Raw genomic sequence first — 16,622 nt, 5'->3', positions numbered from 1 at the left:
GGCCGAACGCTGGAGGAAGATGCGGGAGGAGGAGGAGCAAAGAGTGCACCGGGAGAAGTCAGAGGTGTGCAGGAGCAAGAGGCTATTGTCCTGCAGATAAAAATGAAAGGTTTGGGCCTCACTGTGTGGTGGACTTCGTCCATGTGCTGCGGGCTGGCAGGGAGAAGCCAGAGGCACATATGAAATTAAGAACATTTGTGTATGTCAAAGACACCATAAGCCTGCAATATACTTTGAAACTAGTCTTGACTGCTAGGTTTTGCAAAATAACTCTGAATCTCCCTTCAGGTTATAATTTCAGTATGAATATTTACGTAGCATTAGAATGTAGGTGGAATAATTTCGTATTGTATCCCATGGGTTTCTACCTCGGTAGATTTTGCCAGTCAGGGTAGAGGGGAGAGGGTCCCTCTTGGCAGATTTTGCTGACTGACCGGGGGGGTTCAAACCTGTCATTTTAGTACTTGCCTACATGCCTGGGGGTGTGGCTCAGTGTGCTAGGACTCTGTGTCTGTGATGGGAAGGTTGTTGGTTCAAATCTCAGGATTGCCAGTCACCACTGGGCCCCTCAACAAGGCCTATAACCCGCAGCTGTCTAGGAACTGTCTGGATATTACCATCTGCTAAATAAATAAAATGTAAATACATATAGTACTATATGCAGTGTTGGAGAATTTCCAGCTTAGGGAATCAGAAAGTAAGTCAGTCTTCTGTACTGTCCTGTAATATACACTGCTGGACAGCCTGAGCAGTCTGCGGAACCAGTACAGATACCCGAGAAGTCTGTGGGAGAGCCGACCCAGCCAGAGGAGCGTGTTTGTCAGTAACGTTTCCGTTCTGACACTTCAGCTGCCTCCTGAGTTGTTACTCAGTCCCTTGTCCGAGTCGCTGGGTAGGTGCGTCTGTGCCGAGGGTGAACAGCATGGGAGGCGAGACTCCCGCCTTGCGGTCTCTGGTCCGTTCCGCACTTATATGGTCTGAGTTGTTATTTCCTCAGTCCTGAGAAAATCTATCATCAAGAGAGAAATGAAACTGAAGTAAGCAACTAGTGACACCCCCACAATCATAGAAAGGAGGGATTCTTTTTTAATAAAACAATGTCCACCACACAATGTACTCATCAAGGCAAATGGAGTTCAGCTTTTCCTGAAATACTCATGACTCCCACTGCTGAGTAGATGTTAACTGCAGTCTAACTCACTGCTCTTAGGCCTCAGCTGCAGGTCATCCTGGCGGAGAGATGCAAGCCAGGCTGTCGAAGGACACTGAGGAAATGCAGGTCTCAGCTGCAGGTCTTCCTGGCGGAGAGATGCAAGCCGGGCTGTCGGAGGACACTGAGGAAATGCAGGCCTTGGCTGCAGGTCATCCTGGTGAAGAGATGCAAGCCGGGCTGTCGAAGGACACTGAGGAAATGCAGGCCTTGGCTGCAGGTCAACCTGGTGAAGAGATGCAAGCCGGGCTGTCGAAGGACACTGAGGAAATGCAGTCCTTGGCTGCAGGTCATCCTGGTGAAGAGATGGGAGCTGGTCCGTCACAAGAAACTGAAGAAATGCAGGCCTTGGCTGCAGGTCATCCTGGGGAAGAGATGGGAGCTGGTCCGTCGCAGGACACTGAGGAAATGCAGGCCTTGGCTGCAGGTCAACCTGGTGAAGAGATGCAAGCCAGGCTGTTGAAGAACACTGAGGAAATGCAGGCCTTGGCTGCAGGTTATCCTGGTGAAGAGATGGGAGCTGGTCCGTCACAGGAAACTGAGGAAATGCAGACCTTGGCTGCAGGTCATCCTGGTGAAGAGATGCAAGCTGGCCCATCGCAGGACGCTGAAGACATGCAGGCCTTGGCTGAGCTAGGAAACAAAGAGGTGAAACTGGCGACAGCCAAACTGAGCGCCATCCCATACTGCCACACGGCTTTTATTGCACGTTGCTGTTAGGGTGTGATAGCTAAATCTGCCATAATTTTTATGTTCTTGCGTTCTACTTAAAATGACTGCCAAAGTACAATCCTGGTGTGATTCATACCAGTTAGTGAAAAGGCATGAAAGATAAACACAGGAGAATGTATGTAAAAGATGGGGGCCTGGATCTGCAGGCCAGATGAGCCGGGTCTTATAATGCTGGTACCAGAGCAATGTTTAGTCTTCGCGCAGCAATTTGTTACCCAAAGCACCATTTCCCAGCAACCGAGCAGAGGTGGAAAATTCAGGTCCAGAAAGTAAAAATCCAGACCATGATTTTGTTTCAACCCACCAGTCGAGTACAAAGAGTCACAGTCACACCATACTCCACTGGTTGGTTGAAACAAAATCTTGGTCTGGACCTTTACTTTCTGGACCTGAAATTTCCACCCCCTGCAACTGAGATGCAGGACTTAAGACAGCATGCAAAGACATGGTCCTGGCAGTTGGGAGAGAGAGGCCCAGACTGGGTGCACGGTGTGTGCATGGTGACTGCGTGAATATTGATGTTCATCTCGGGGCCCATGTTATCAGATTAGAGCAGCACGCTGCCTGTGTGAGACGTGCGTCTCAGGTGTGGCTCATGCCACACGTCTGTTTCTCATGCATTTCGTAAGCGGTTCTCAGCAAAAATAAACAGATGAAAGATCATTTGATAATCATACTGACATCATGACAACAACTTGATGTAACTGACACCTATCACTATAGTTTAGCCTACATGTCATAGACATGAATACATGGGCGTAAATTATGGGGGGGTTGTAGCCCCCCCAATAAATCAAAACCAGCTAATACAACCCCCCAAATAACCATTTCCCTCGAAATGGGTGGAGACCTCAACCTCCCCAATGTTCCACCCAAAGTTACGCCCCTGCATGAATACATATATATTAATTATTTTAACCATCTTGGCAATTGCATGTTATTAAAGGAGAAAGTGGAGCCTACATATGTACTATATATCAGAGTAGAAACCCAGTGCAGGGTATAATTACACATGTGGATAAGTTAACAGAATATCCTGAAAGACAGGGCTTACAGTAGCAGTGCCACAGCTGCTACGCAAGGCCTTGGATTGACCTGAAACTAACACAACAAGAGGAAGCAGGAGGAGGTGGTGATAGAAGACCTTCTGCTGAGAAATACTTTGTATTCATACCTTTTTTTGGGCAAAGAGAGAGCTCAGCTTTAGGCTACGAGGCACAGGGGACACGTCCAATGAGGTGTCTGCATCTGCCTCACCTTCCAGATCAGGGCTGACCCATTTGCGTTAGGACCTAATCAGGGAGCTCCGTACCCCACAACTCTTACTGTTGCCATTGACTGCAGGTCAAATACCTGGAGAAAAGGTCAAGAAAAGAAAATGGATTTAGGAGGACAGGAACCCAGCAGAGAGTGGGGCTTACCGAAGGCCTCCTGTCTACCCAACATAAGTACTTTGACAAAAGCAAACCACATATTTAGCTAGAGAGACGGTCAACAAAAGATGAGTCTCAACACTACTAGCAGCAATGTTGCAGATCGACAGATAAGCATGGAGAAGTAGTGCTGACTCAACTGATTCTAACCCTAATCTCTCTCTCCCCACCCCACCCCACCCCCCCAGCAGACACATAATTCTGTAACCCAGCAAGGCACCGATTCCGCAGAAGCAGATCCAGATCTCGCCACAGATAACAATGGTGTTGGATCAGATGTGGGCCACCTAGAAAGGCAGCAGGAAGTGGAAACATCTCAGGCAGAGCTTGAACTGGTGTCTCCTGAAGATGAGGTCAAAGAAGAGCTTTGAATGATAGAGCTCTGATGTAGAAACGTATATTTCCCTACTCCTCTAATTTGTTCAATGTGCAGTTTATTTTTTTCTAAATGCGTAATTTGCAAACATCTGGATGTCCATGTTGCCGCCTACACTTACACTTGTCAGAGTAGAGTAGAATGCCTTTGTCATTATACACAATGGGTGCAAAGACATGCAATATGCTCCTTAGTGATACTCCCAAGAGAAGACAGACAAATATGTAAAACATGAAGAAACACAAGTATATGAATAAATATATGAAGCATTAAGTATTATATTAACTGCACCTTCATAATCCCTTTATAATGCATTCATAGAGCATTCATAAGCATCATGCAAATATACCATAACACTCTAACATACCCTTTCAGCTTTAATATACATTAATGACAAACATTATATGATGATAACAAACATGTTATATGATGTATAATAATATAATGTTTGTTATTAACGTTAAGCTGTTAAAGTATGTTATGATGTTAAGGTATTCTTACATGCTGCTTATGAATGTTCTGTGAATGCATTATGAAGGTGCAGTTAATGTAAAGTGTTACCAATATTAATCATATAAATGGTATAATATTACATGTAATAAATATAAAATTAAATATAATGAATGGGAAATATATAAAACATCCAGCAGAATATTGTCAGTGCCCGGTTAGATTAGATTAGATTAGATTAGATTAGACTTTATTAATCCCACAATGGGGAAATTCTTTGAGAAACAGCAGCAATAATGAAAAAAAGACAGTACAAAAAAGGACAGGATCCATAGGATCAGCAAAAAAATAACAATACAGATAATAAAAACAATAGAAAATGACCCTGGGAAAGAAAATCTTCTTCAGGTTAAAATGCAGCCTTGTGTAGTTGTGTGGCTCCTTCCTGATGGCAGCAAAATATAGAGATGGAGGCAGGGCTGTGATTGGTCCATGATGTCAATGCCTCTCCATATGCAACATGTTAGGTTAGCTAACTAGTTTTTAATGGTTTTCTATGCATTTTTAAAGAGTCCTCGGTGGTTTCGTGTTAGCAGATCAAGATACGCCACATCAGTGCACTCTCAACAGAGCAGAGTCAGAAGGTCACCAGAAGGTGTTTGGGCAGGTTTCCTTCCTTAGGCCTCCTCAGGAAGTACATATGTCTTCTTGGCAGGGATGATCCAGCTAGCTGATTGTAAGATATCTTTTGAGATATTACTGCCCCGGAGTTTGAAACTGAACGCCATGTCCACTAAGTCACTGCTGATTAAAAGTGGAGTAAGCTCAGTACTACGTTCCCTGAAGCTGATGATGAGCTCCTGGGTCTTAATGCTGTTAAGTCCCAGGTGGTTCCCGGAACACCATTTCCACGGGATCTGGAACTCATCTCTGTAAGCTGACTCATCACCTGGGCATGGAGACGAGGGCTCGGGGGACACACCGGTGCTAAGCATTAGGGCAGAGAGTAGATGGAGTCCTAGCCTGATTTAGGAGGGTTGCTCAGGAATTTGCTTATCCATTCTTGCTCTCCATGATACACACAGACACAGGTCAAGTAGTTTGGCCGATTCCAAGTAAGTTGGAGACAATACTTTTTGGGATTATTGTGTTGAAAGTTCAGCCGTAGTCGATGAATAGCACCCTCATGTATATGCCCTGGTGTGGGAGGTACGTCAGGGTAGTGGAGATGGCATCTCCCAAGGATCTGCCGGGTTGATGCAGAGCAGCACCATGCAGGCTTTTCAAGGGCCAGGTGCTCGAATGGAGGGAGGAGGGAGTCCCCTCGGTAAATTAAAATAAAATCGCCGATCATTGTTGAAATTCGCAAGCCAGAGAGGTGGGTCCCCCCTCAGTAAGTTTTGTGTGATCGTGGGCAGAACCTCAGAAATGTTCAGGTGCTCAGGCACCCTGAGTCTCCCCCCCCCCCATGCCAGGTCCAGAGTGGCTGGCATGATGGCTTGATGTGAATTAGGAGGAATCTCTCCAAGCATTTCATGAAGCTGTTTTGCTCCTCTGCTAATAAGGTATCATTGCTTGGGGGAAGAGTGGCCTATGATTTGTATTCTGTTAACAAATGGAGCTTTTTCACTGGTTCAATGGGATTTCCCTAAATATACTGGAAGAATACTAGCACAAAGTTCATGACTAAACGAATCATCAATTTCCTAGCCATATGCAAACCACTCATGTCCTTTATACATTGCTTTAAAGAACTGCATGATGAGTTAGAAGTATACACATTTTTTTTTCAAGTGTGGAATCAAAAAATGCTTTTAAAGCTGGTTTTGAAACCAATAGCAGATATCAAAGCACTCATCTTGTTTTGAAAGGGGAGCAGGGTATTTTTCTGTTACGCATCTGTCCCACGAAAGAGCGCTGAAGAGATATGATAAGGGTTTGGACGTGATGCAAAGATGCAGTGCACAGTTTGAAATATGTTCTAAGATGCATGAATATGAATCTGTTGGCCAGATGAGTAGAAGGAAGCAGTGTAGTAAGTTAGTTCCAACAACAACAACAACAATAATAATAATAATAATAATGAACTCTGTGGTGACAAACGTGCTCAGTAACCACAAATCGTTAATATTTCATAATTGTGACACATGATCTTATCTGATTTGATTTCTATAACTTCAGCTAAAGGAAACACGAACCTTAAACCACAGAACTGAAACATTCGCTTTTTGTCAGGGTAAATGTGAAGACGAAGATGAATAACAGATGAAAAAGGGCCATTGTAAAAATGCCGTGACTAAACATTTACACCTTTTATATCTGTAGTATAATTAGGGTTTCTGTACCCCTACAAACTTGTATTACTGTGGAAATGCAAACAATCTTTGTTGGTGTTTCTGCTACAATCAGCCATGCAACTTCTGAAATATCTTAACAGATTTTCAATACTCAAAAGACAGTAGAAAACACAACACAAGACGTTTTACAATAAACACCCTTGACAGAAACGCCTTTGCTTATGCTTCCAGTACACCAACATCATCATCCATCCATCCATCCATCTATTTTCTGACCACCTACACTGACCAGGCTCACAGGGGGCCCAGTCTGTCCCAGGCAGCATACAGCACAAAGCTGTGCTACACCCAGGGCAGGATGGCAGCCCACTGAAGGGCTTATACACAGGCACATCACACACAACAGGCAATTTATAGATGCCAGTTACTATGTCGAACTGCACGTGTTTGGACTGTGCGAGGAAACCGCATCACCTGGAAGAAGCAACACAGAGAGGACACATAAAGGGCTGCCAACACTGAACAGAGTTTGCGTTCGGACCACCAACCCTGGACATATTACTCAGCTGTGGTACTCACTATTTATGCTGTAGTACTTGCAGTTTTTGCAATACTTTCTGCCAACATAAAAGTAACCTGACACTGAAATTATTTAGCATACGCTTTTGTCCAAAGTGTTATACAAATAAAACATTTTTTTCTTAGCCAAAAGTGCAGGTTATTATCACTCTTTATCTGTATCATTGCACCCGCTGAAGCTGGTTTCTGTGATAAGGCTGTAGTCCCTAATGGTGACAGATGAAAACTCACTAGTGTCACCCTCAGAGTTTGTAGGATAGAGCAACGATGAGCTTCTATCTTGGTGATCAGACCCTGGGTTTCTGTATGCTGCAAACCACCACCCATGTTGGATCCCATTAACAGACATGTCAGGTAAAAAGCATGTGACTGTATAAAAGAATTCAGCATTAATATTTAATCAATAAATGGCAAGCTTCCCCGGTGGGGCATGGCGAAGGGATGGAAAAAGAGGCACAAAGCATGGAGCGGCTTCGAGAAAAAGGGGTCTATTAACAAACACAACACAAAGGGATAAACCCCAAAATGAAGAGGTCACAAGGGGACAAGGACTAAGTGGGAGAAATAAGAACTAAAAAGAACCACAAAATATTCCAGGGAACAGAGCAGAACTGAGAGCAGAACTGGGGAACAGCAAAAGATACAATCACACAGTAGCAAGTAGACATACTCCGGAAGAGGAGCAGGCTTGGTGCGAACCCCAACCACATGCAGTGGCTCTCAGCCTCTATTAATCCATATGTCTCTGTGCCAATCCTGTTTTCCCTAGAATGGAAAGGCTTCACAGTTGGCTTAATAAAAGCTATATACGATATATGTTTTTATGGGATTTTATTGCATCGTTTTCTTGCGTTGGCTCTGGTTCGATTAGCCTTCCTGTCAAGCCTAATCCTTGTATCTGTATTCTACACGTGTCTAGCTTCTTTTATTCAACGATTTTCCATATACGACAACGTGGTTTTAAAATTCCTTAAGATTTATCAAAAGGATCAGGTGCATACCGAAAAAAGAGAAAAGACAATTGAAATAATATTAAATATTAAGGCTGCTAGTTTTTCCTATTATTGTTTATTTTCAATAATAATGTAATTTTAGTTTTCGGTGTGGTTTCATTATTTGTTATTTTAAATATGTAATTTAGTTGTATATTTTACTTTAGGTTTTAGCAATTTTATTTCTAAGACTGCTTGCTTCTACAAAGTATCGCGACGTAGTGTGGTTGGCTGTTTCTATGGTTCTAGTGTAAAAATAAATCACTTTAGCCATATAGTATTTAAACCGGTAATATAGTTTAGATGTACTTTTTATTTTCGTATCTTATTTCAGTATATAGAAATGTTTTTGTTAACGAGAATAACCCTGCTTAGCGTACTGTAAGTACATAATACACGATAAGTTTTAGTAACATTTTTATTTATTCTCGTGATATCCATTCCACACGTGATAAATGTAACTTTAATGAGCGCCTTTGCTGTACAGCGCCACCCCAGGCCTAGCGTCGAAGTGCAAGTAATAACATTCAGCATCGCGCCTGCTATCGCACGAAGTGAAAACCAGCCTTTATCCCTCCTTATCCTGTAAAACCTGCGGAGTTGTGGCGCGAGATCCCGTGTCGCGACAGAGGAATTTGTAAGTATTACAATTCGGTTTGTGATTGAATGTGGCCAGACTATTTATGGTACTACTTCAACTGGAACATTAACTATAAAGAAAGAAAGATGTTTGGTTTCGTTTCTCCGTATATTTCTATGATTGTAGCAGTTTAACCTGCGGGGACGCGGAGCTTAAATGTCAAAGCTTGAGCTATGCGGGTCTTGCTACGGGCTGCAGACGATACCGATTGCAAACATATTTAACGGCTTCAGTTACTCCGAAAGTGTGATTAAATATAGAAATAGTTGGTCTTATTATAGTTATATTATGATTTAACTGCAGAAGAGTTGAATGAATACAGGCACATTGTTGGGGATTCCTATTGTGGCATTGTTCAAAATTAAATAGCGTATCATTATAGCGTATTCCTCCACTTCACCACTTTTACGTAAATGCGGCACCGTTGGTTCCACAGATCAATCTTTCCTGTTAGGTTTATAAGCACTGACCTATTTAAACTGTGGTTACATGCAGGGGGGAGCGGGGAGTTTACGGGTTTGCAGAAAGTGAGATGCTTTCCACCGCAGACAGACTGATACGTGCATTTAGGAACGATGTTTGATATTCCGGCACATTGCCTGTCGCCGCTCATATCAGTGCCTGCGTGACTGAGAGTTTTTGTGCAGCATAAATGACCAAGTTACCTAACACGTAACATGAATACAGTAATCTACTGCCTGAACCTGGCCGAAAGTGTGCAGTAATTTAAAAATATACCTGAAAAAGAGCATTCTTTATGCCTTGTTGCATTTATTTAATGCATTTAATTTTGGTTCCTTCCATCCTTGCATGTATCTCCGAAGCCCAATGAGATTTAAAAAGCCGCGCCGCGGTGATAGGCGTCCCATTGGCTGCCGGTTCATTAATATTAAACAGAGGGGCAGTCCCTAAAAGGCATTGGGAGCGCGCTGCCGCGGTTGCGCTGTGACAGACAGTCCAACGCCGGCGTTCAGTGAGCGCCGCTGCTGCTGCTGAGACGAAGGCAGAATCGCAACAAGTCAGTTTATCTGCTGTTGTCATGCTGTTATCAGTCCGTCTTTAAATGTGTTATGTTTTTGCTGTTTGATGTCTGAATTTTCTTGCACGAAATATCAATATTTTTATTTGTCTGGAGGACAACGTTTCAGAATCAGAATATTGTTTCAGAATATTGTTTTTTTTAAACAATATTTGTAGTTACAATGTTTTGAGAAATGAATATGCAGTTTTGAAGTGTTACATCGTAGGATTCTGTGTTTTTTCAATGTTACTGTCTGTTGCGTAAAATACTGTCTTGTTAATTTTAACCGCGACTCTGAATAATGCAGGTGGATATAGAGGGAGGATGGATAGATAGATAGATAGATTTAACATTTTCATGTAGAGGGTTGGTCTGTAGCTGGTCCTCTTGGTTGGGCACTGCACGTTGTCATTGAATTAAGTGAAATCATGACTCCGTTCATCTCTCTGGATTTGCATCATCTCTTAGCTGAGTGTGTAAATCGATAAGGGCAATTTTCAGTGTGAGTCTGACTCTCTTCTTGGGTGGGTTGCAGTCTGGTAAGTCTTTGCAGAATATAGGACATTTTATAGAATAATGAGGGACTGAGCATATATCGTATGAGCTTTCTTCTGAAGTTAAACTGGAGATATCAGCACAAAGTGAAGGAATGTAAGCTCATAATTTCTGGGAGTTTAATTAAGAGCGTTAAACTCCCACAGATAGACTGTTTTAGAGCGTTTGAATAGTGCCTGAGGTTTATTGTACACACTGAGCCAAACTCACTTATCAGCGGAGTCTAACTAAACATAGATGCATTTAACCAAGGTTATTATTGTTCATTTAATTAAGGCTGGACCATCAGGGCAATGAAGAACAAGCATTGCAAAATTCCCAGAGGAAGAGATACAGTAACACTGTAGAAAGGTCATGTCATCAGATATTTCATTAACACTGGCTGCATATTTTATGAACTTTATCACAGAAGTAAGGAGGAGAGAACAGAGACGGGCTGTAGGGCAGTGTCTTCTGCTCGCACCCGCTCTCGGAGACTCCCTTTTACTGTCAGAGAATCTATTCATGACTTATAGGACTGCTTTAGTCACTATATATAGCTCTGTAATTATATTGGCAAGGGAAGGGATTACTACCCCCCCGACAGCACTGGTAATAGTCCTCAGTCAAACCACAGGAGCAGTGAGGCCATGCTTGCACTCATCTGCAGTACGAGGGACTGTCAGAATGGCAGGCGTGATGAACCTCCATCTGCCCTACATTATTGCTGTGCCCTATGTGTCCCGCTGCAGTGCTCTCCTTCTTCCTGGAGGGGGAGCTCTTGGCCATGGCCATTTGGACCCTGGCGGTGGGCGCGGTGGGTGCAGCCTTGGTGGCGATCTTCCTGGCCAACATGGACGTCCTACTGCCCAAACCTCAGCAGGCCAGCCTGACCTACCTGCAGGACACGGAGCTGAGGGAGATCGGAGGAGGTGACCAGCCTGCCGCCCACCCCGGCTTTGAGAGACATGGGGTGGGGTTTATGGTGGAGGGGTTTGGGGGGGGGGGGGGGGCTACACCGGGGTGCCGGATCTGGCACCAAAGTCGGCAAACCTGTTCGGGGTCCAAGGGAGGAAGCAGAACCCAATTTATGTGGTGTTGATGTCTTGCTGGTTGCCCAGTCGTGGCCTGACAGCCCCACTGCCCACTCACACACACAGATGAGAAGCTCCTGAAGGCCAAGACCCTGTGGGAGGAGTCGGGGGCTGTTGTCATGGCGGTGCGCAGGCCCGGATGATCTCTGTGCAGAGAGGTATGGGAGGCTGCCCCACACACACCCAGGACCCCACCCACACACCCAGGACCCCGCCCACACACCCAGGACCCCGCCCACACACCCAGGACCCCGCCCACACACCCAGGACCCCGCCCACACACCCAGGGCCCCGCCAACTCCAGTTGGTTAGGGTTAGGGTTGTACATCCGGAGAATGATGCCTTTAGTCTGTGCTGCTTCAGTTTATCCTCATACCTATAAATGGATGGGTGTGCACACCTTTTAAATCCAGCTAGCTAGTGCTAACACGGAATCATTTTTTCACTTGTCGCCTTCCTAATAACCTCGATTTCTCCTCTGACTCCTCCGTTAAACTATGTACAATTATGTAACTATGTCAACTATGTACAATCCATATTGACATACATATTAGTAAACCCAAAGTACCATGATTTGGCCTGAAAAATCAGTTCGGTATGTTCATGGTGCAGAGACTGCAGGTTGTAGCCTGGTAGCCTGAGGGGAGGGGCGGGGGGGGGGGTTGGCAGTCCCGGGGTGGCGGCTGTGTCTAAGATGCTAGAATTGCCACAACTTTCACCAAATCACACCATGTTCAGAAACACTTAGATCAGGCATCTGCACGTGTGCTGCATGTATCCTGATGCAGCCGCCTGATTTGCTGTATGTATGCTGATGCAGCCGCCTGATTTGCTGCATGTATGCTGATGCAGCCGCCTGATTTGCTGTATGTATCCTGATGCAGCCGCCTGATTTGCTGCATGTATCCTGATGCAGCCGCCTGATTTGCTGCATGTATCCTGATGCAGCCGCCTGATTTGCTGCATGTATGCTGATGCAGCCGCCTGATTTGCTGCATGTATGCTGATGCAGCCGCCTGATTTGCTGCATGTATCCTGATGCAGCCGCCTGATTTGCTGCATGTATGCTGATGCAGCCGCCTGATTTGCTGCATGTATCCTGATGCAGCCGCCTGATTTGCTGCATGTATGCTGATGCAGCCGCCTGATTTGCTGCATGTATGCTGATGCAGCCGCCTGATTTGCTGCATGTATGCTGATGCAGCCGCCTGATTTGCTGCATGTATGCTGATGCAGCCGCCTGATTTGCTGCATGTATCCTGATGCAGCCGCCTGATTTGCTGCATGTATCCTGATGCAGCCGCCTGATTTGCTGCATGTATCCTGATGCAGCCGCCTGATTTGCTGCATGTATCCTGATGCAGCCGCCTGATTTGCTGCATGTATGCTGATGCAGCCGCCTGATTTGCTGCATGTATGCTGATGCAGCCGCCTGATTTGCTGCTTGTATCCCTTGAGTGTCGATATTGCACTTGATAGGAGTTAACGGATCTGCTGAAGCTTCTTATTGTCTTGGTAGGGTTCAGTATGTGGATTCCGGGGATGGGGGGGGGAGGGGATCGGCTGGTTCTGGGGTGTGATGGTGTGCCACCCCCCTACAGGAGGCCTCTGAGCTGTCCTCTCTCAAGCCCCAGCTGGAAGAGCTCAGGGTCCCTCTGTATGCCGTGGTGAAGGAGAACATTGGCAGAGAGGTCCAGGATTTTAGAAATTTCTTTGCTGGGGAGATCTTCCTGGATGAGAAGGTGAGGAGGAGCATCGTGGGTATTGAAGTTCTTTATGAAAGCACATTCTCTTGTTCAGTCATGATTATTTGTCAGTATTGTGACCCTAATTTTTTCATTTGTGTTTCAGAAATGTTTCTACGGTCCCCAAAATCGAAGGATGGGTGGTCTGGGCCTGGTTCGTCTGGGTGTTTTGCAGAACCTCCTCCGAGTCTGGAAGAAGGGCTACCATGGCAACACCAAGGGGGAGGGCTTTATTTTGGGAGGGGTCTTTGTGATTGGACCTGCACAGCAGGTAAAGTAATTGACATGGAGTCAGTTTTGGTGTAAGTGGTTTGATAGTATCGATTCTAAACACGCACATGCGTATCATTCCAGGGGATATTGCTGGAGCATCGGGAGAAGGAATTTGGGGACAAGGTCAACGTGTCATCGGTCTTGGAGGCAGCAAAGAAAATCCAGCTGAAGTAGAAAATTGGGGAGTGCATATTGCCGTTTAATCAAGCAAAATTGTGACTTCGTCTCTTTGGATTCAGTTAGTTACACGGTGTAGTTTTTGATTAGTTTTCGAATGACTTGGTTTTGATACTGCTGGAGATTTTGCAGTTTGTGTCCCTGGCAGCCTCTCGCTTTTCCCTGTCTTTGTTCACTGTCTACATTTTCGCAGAAGGTCAGCAGAAGGTCAGGTACAGCATGGGCTGCTTTCACAGCACGGTACATCTTCTGCTGACCTTCTGCACAGGGAGCCCTGATCTCCTGGGCGAGTGACTCATCAGCCACGTGGGAGATGAAGGCAGCTACAGATCAGACCCTTTGACCATCTGATCCAGCATGTGGGGGGGGGGGGGGGGTTCTGCTGCCTGGTTTGCCGTCGCATGGTTTTTCTCTCCATCATGATTACTGCCTCCCCCTCCCCACCCAGCCCAGGTCCTATCCGGTAACCATGGCGATGTGATGGCGTGTCCGTGTGTTTATGATGGTCTGTGTCTAAACTCTGCTTTGGAGGGAAGCAGACCTGATGTGATGCATTTCCTCACGGCCTCGTCCGTCAGCACTCAGCCTGGACTTGGAAGTGCCTGTTCCTTGGTCAGGAGTAAAGTATTCACCCCCCCACCCCCCACACACACCCTTATTCTAGCACCATGGTCATGGTTTCCATTTCTGGTCACCAAGCACCCGCAGAAATACTCAGAGGCTGTTTTGGGGGGTAAGTTCCACTCGCGTGCTGTTTTCCAGGAAAGCATGCCCAGATGCGGCACTCGAAGCGTTTTTCTCCGTTGGAGGCTGTTAGTGTTCAGTTACCCCCCTCATATTTGTAGTCCTGTGTTCATCACACAGCAACCACTCGTTCCTGAACTGCAGCAACAAAAATGTCATTGAGAGGATGAAGGAAAGTACAGTACAGCTTTTGTTTAAATGAATCAGTGATGTGGGACATGAAGCTGATTATCATCTCAGAGCAACATCTCCTTCCTGGTAGAATTCTCCGTACTCGGGTCCTTGAGGGCCCTGGGCGGGGAGGGTAGGTCCCAGGACAGTCGGCCTGCTGTTTTCCAGAAGCTCTTCAGCCTATTATCTCTGTACCACAGGGTATGTTTGATTTGCTTTTCAGGCCAATTAATGAAATAGCGAACAGTTTCTAAAAAAAATAATTTGTTGGTATTTCAAGTTTTTAAAAAAATGGTAGAGGTAAAATCTCGATCTCTCCCCCCCCCAGCACATCATAGATTTTCGGCTGAGAAATGAGGTGCACCAGATAAACAGGATGTGAGGACTAACCACTGTCTGTTACGCTCGCATGTCGTTGGACTTCATAACACAACAGCAGAGCTAACAGCACTGAGCAAAGGAGCAGTATTACTCTGTACGCCAAGCATACAAAGATATCAAAGGAACTGCCTTGTTATTTACTGCATGATTATTTCAATAGCTTAAGAAAATAAACATACATTAATCTAAATGCTTCCTTTGCTTTCAATGTGAAGAAAGAAAATTTAATTTCTTTATGTCAGAAAATTAAAGTTCTGGCTCACATGACATATTCCGGAGACAGTCTAGTTCTTTATGGTCTACGTCTTAATATCACGTTTATGGTCTACCTCCACTTAATATCATGTTTTCTGGGTGGGCGTGTTGTTTACATGTTACAACAGGGGCACAGAGGAGTCTGTTCCAGGCAGTACAGGATAGGATGCCAGTCTGTCACGGGGCACAGGGCTGGGGTACATCCTGGACGGGATGCCAGTCTGTCACGGGGCACAGGGCTGGGGTACATCCTGGACGGGATGCCAGTCTGTCACGGGGCACAGGGCTGGGGTACATCCTGGATAGGATGCCAGTCTGTCACGGGGCATAGGGCTGGGGTACATCCTGGACGGGATGCCAGTCTGTCACGGGGCACAGGGCTGGGGTACACCCTGGATGGGATACCAGTCTGTCACAGGGCTGGGGTACACCCTGGATAGGATGCCAGTCTGTCACAGGGCACAGGGCTGGGGTACACCCTGGATAGGATGCCAGTCTGTCACGGGGCACAGGGCTGGGGTACACCCTGGATAGGATGCCAGCTTGACACATGGCCCACACACAATCATGCACTGTGAGCAATTAAGAGACCTGCAGGTGTTCAGACTGAGGGGGGGAATCCCCTATGACACGGGCGGGATGTGTGTAGCACAGTGACCTGCAGGTGTTCAGACTGAGGGGGGGAATCCCCTATGACACGGGCAGGATGTGTGTAGCACAGTTGCCTCACACCTCTAGGGTTGGCGGTTAGAAACCCATCTCTGCTGTGTGTGTGGACAGGAGTCAACTGAAGGCACCACATCAGTCACTGCTGGCCCAGGTCTGTCCTGACAATCAGGGGCTTCGGCTTTTTAATACGCCAAATTCTGGATCTAACCAAAATATGTGCACCTCAATTTGCCCTCGACGCAAGTGTTGGTAAGCAAATCTGTGGGCTCCCAGGAAGCCCCATAACCACAATTATGCATCATGACATTATGGTGAGGAGGAGAATAGCGGCTCATGCCACAATGATTCATTTTTAAACATCTGTTCTTACGCTCGTCAGTTACAGGGTGGGCTTAGAACCTATCCCAGACAGCACAGAGCAAAGGGCTGGGGGTTCTGGTCCATAATAAGATCCATACACTGCAGACAATCGAGAGACACCACCTTCCCTGTACGTCCTCAAGCTACCCACAGGAAACCCATATAACACAGAGTGGACATGCAAACTCCACAGGCACACAGCAGAAATGGGGCTGGAACCTAACCTAGGGTGAGAGACGTGGCTACGTGTGGGCAGAGAGCTGACCCATTACCGTGTACTAGTGAGGTAACAGTACTACCCACTGAGCCACCGTATCATCCTTAATTTATGAAGGAGGAAGAAACTGGGACAGCGGGAAGCAGTGAGTGTGTGAGCTGGGAGGAGAACTGCGTCTAAATGATGTTCATCTGTCAACACCAGTCAGCTGGTCCCCCCCTCACGTCACTGCAGCATTTGTAGTTACCCCCCAAAAACTCCAACCACGACAC

The 16,622-nt window shown here is 45.9% G+C and overlaps 1 long non-coding RNA gene and 1 pseudogene across 1 annotated transcript; both read left to right on the top strand.

The window, feature by feature from the left end:
- The first annotated feature begins 24 nt into the window (after positions 1-24).
- On the top strand, positions 25-6,708 carry LOC111848309 (uncharacterized). Its single transcript, XR_011984445.1, has 3 exons — positions 25-64; positions 1,211-1,858; positions 3,564-6,708. It is a non-coding gene; the product is annotated as an uncharacterized lncRNA (long non-coding RNA).
- A 1,848-nt stretch (positions 6,709-8,556) lies between these two features.
- Positions 8,557-15,039, top strand: LOC111848310 (peroxiredoxin-like 2A; annotated as a pseudogene).
- The last annotated feature ends 1,583 nt before the right edge of the window (positions 15,040-16,622 follow it).

The sequence above is a fragment of the Paramormyrops kingsleyae genome, chromosome 20 (genome assembly GCF_048594095.1).
Source record: "Paramormyrops kingsleyae isolate MSU_618 chromosome 20, PKINGS_0.4, whole genome shotgun sequence".
Classification (NCBI taxonomy): domain Eukaryota; kingdom Metazoa; phylum Chordata; class Actinopteri; order Osteoglossiformes; family Mormyridae; genus Paramormyrops; species Paramormyrops kingsleyae.
Note: the sequence above shows the minus strand (reverse complement) of the source record. Positions and strands in the feature narration are given on the sequence as shown.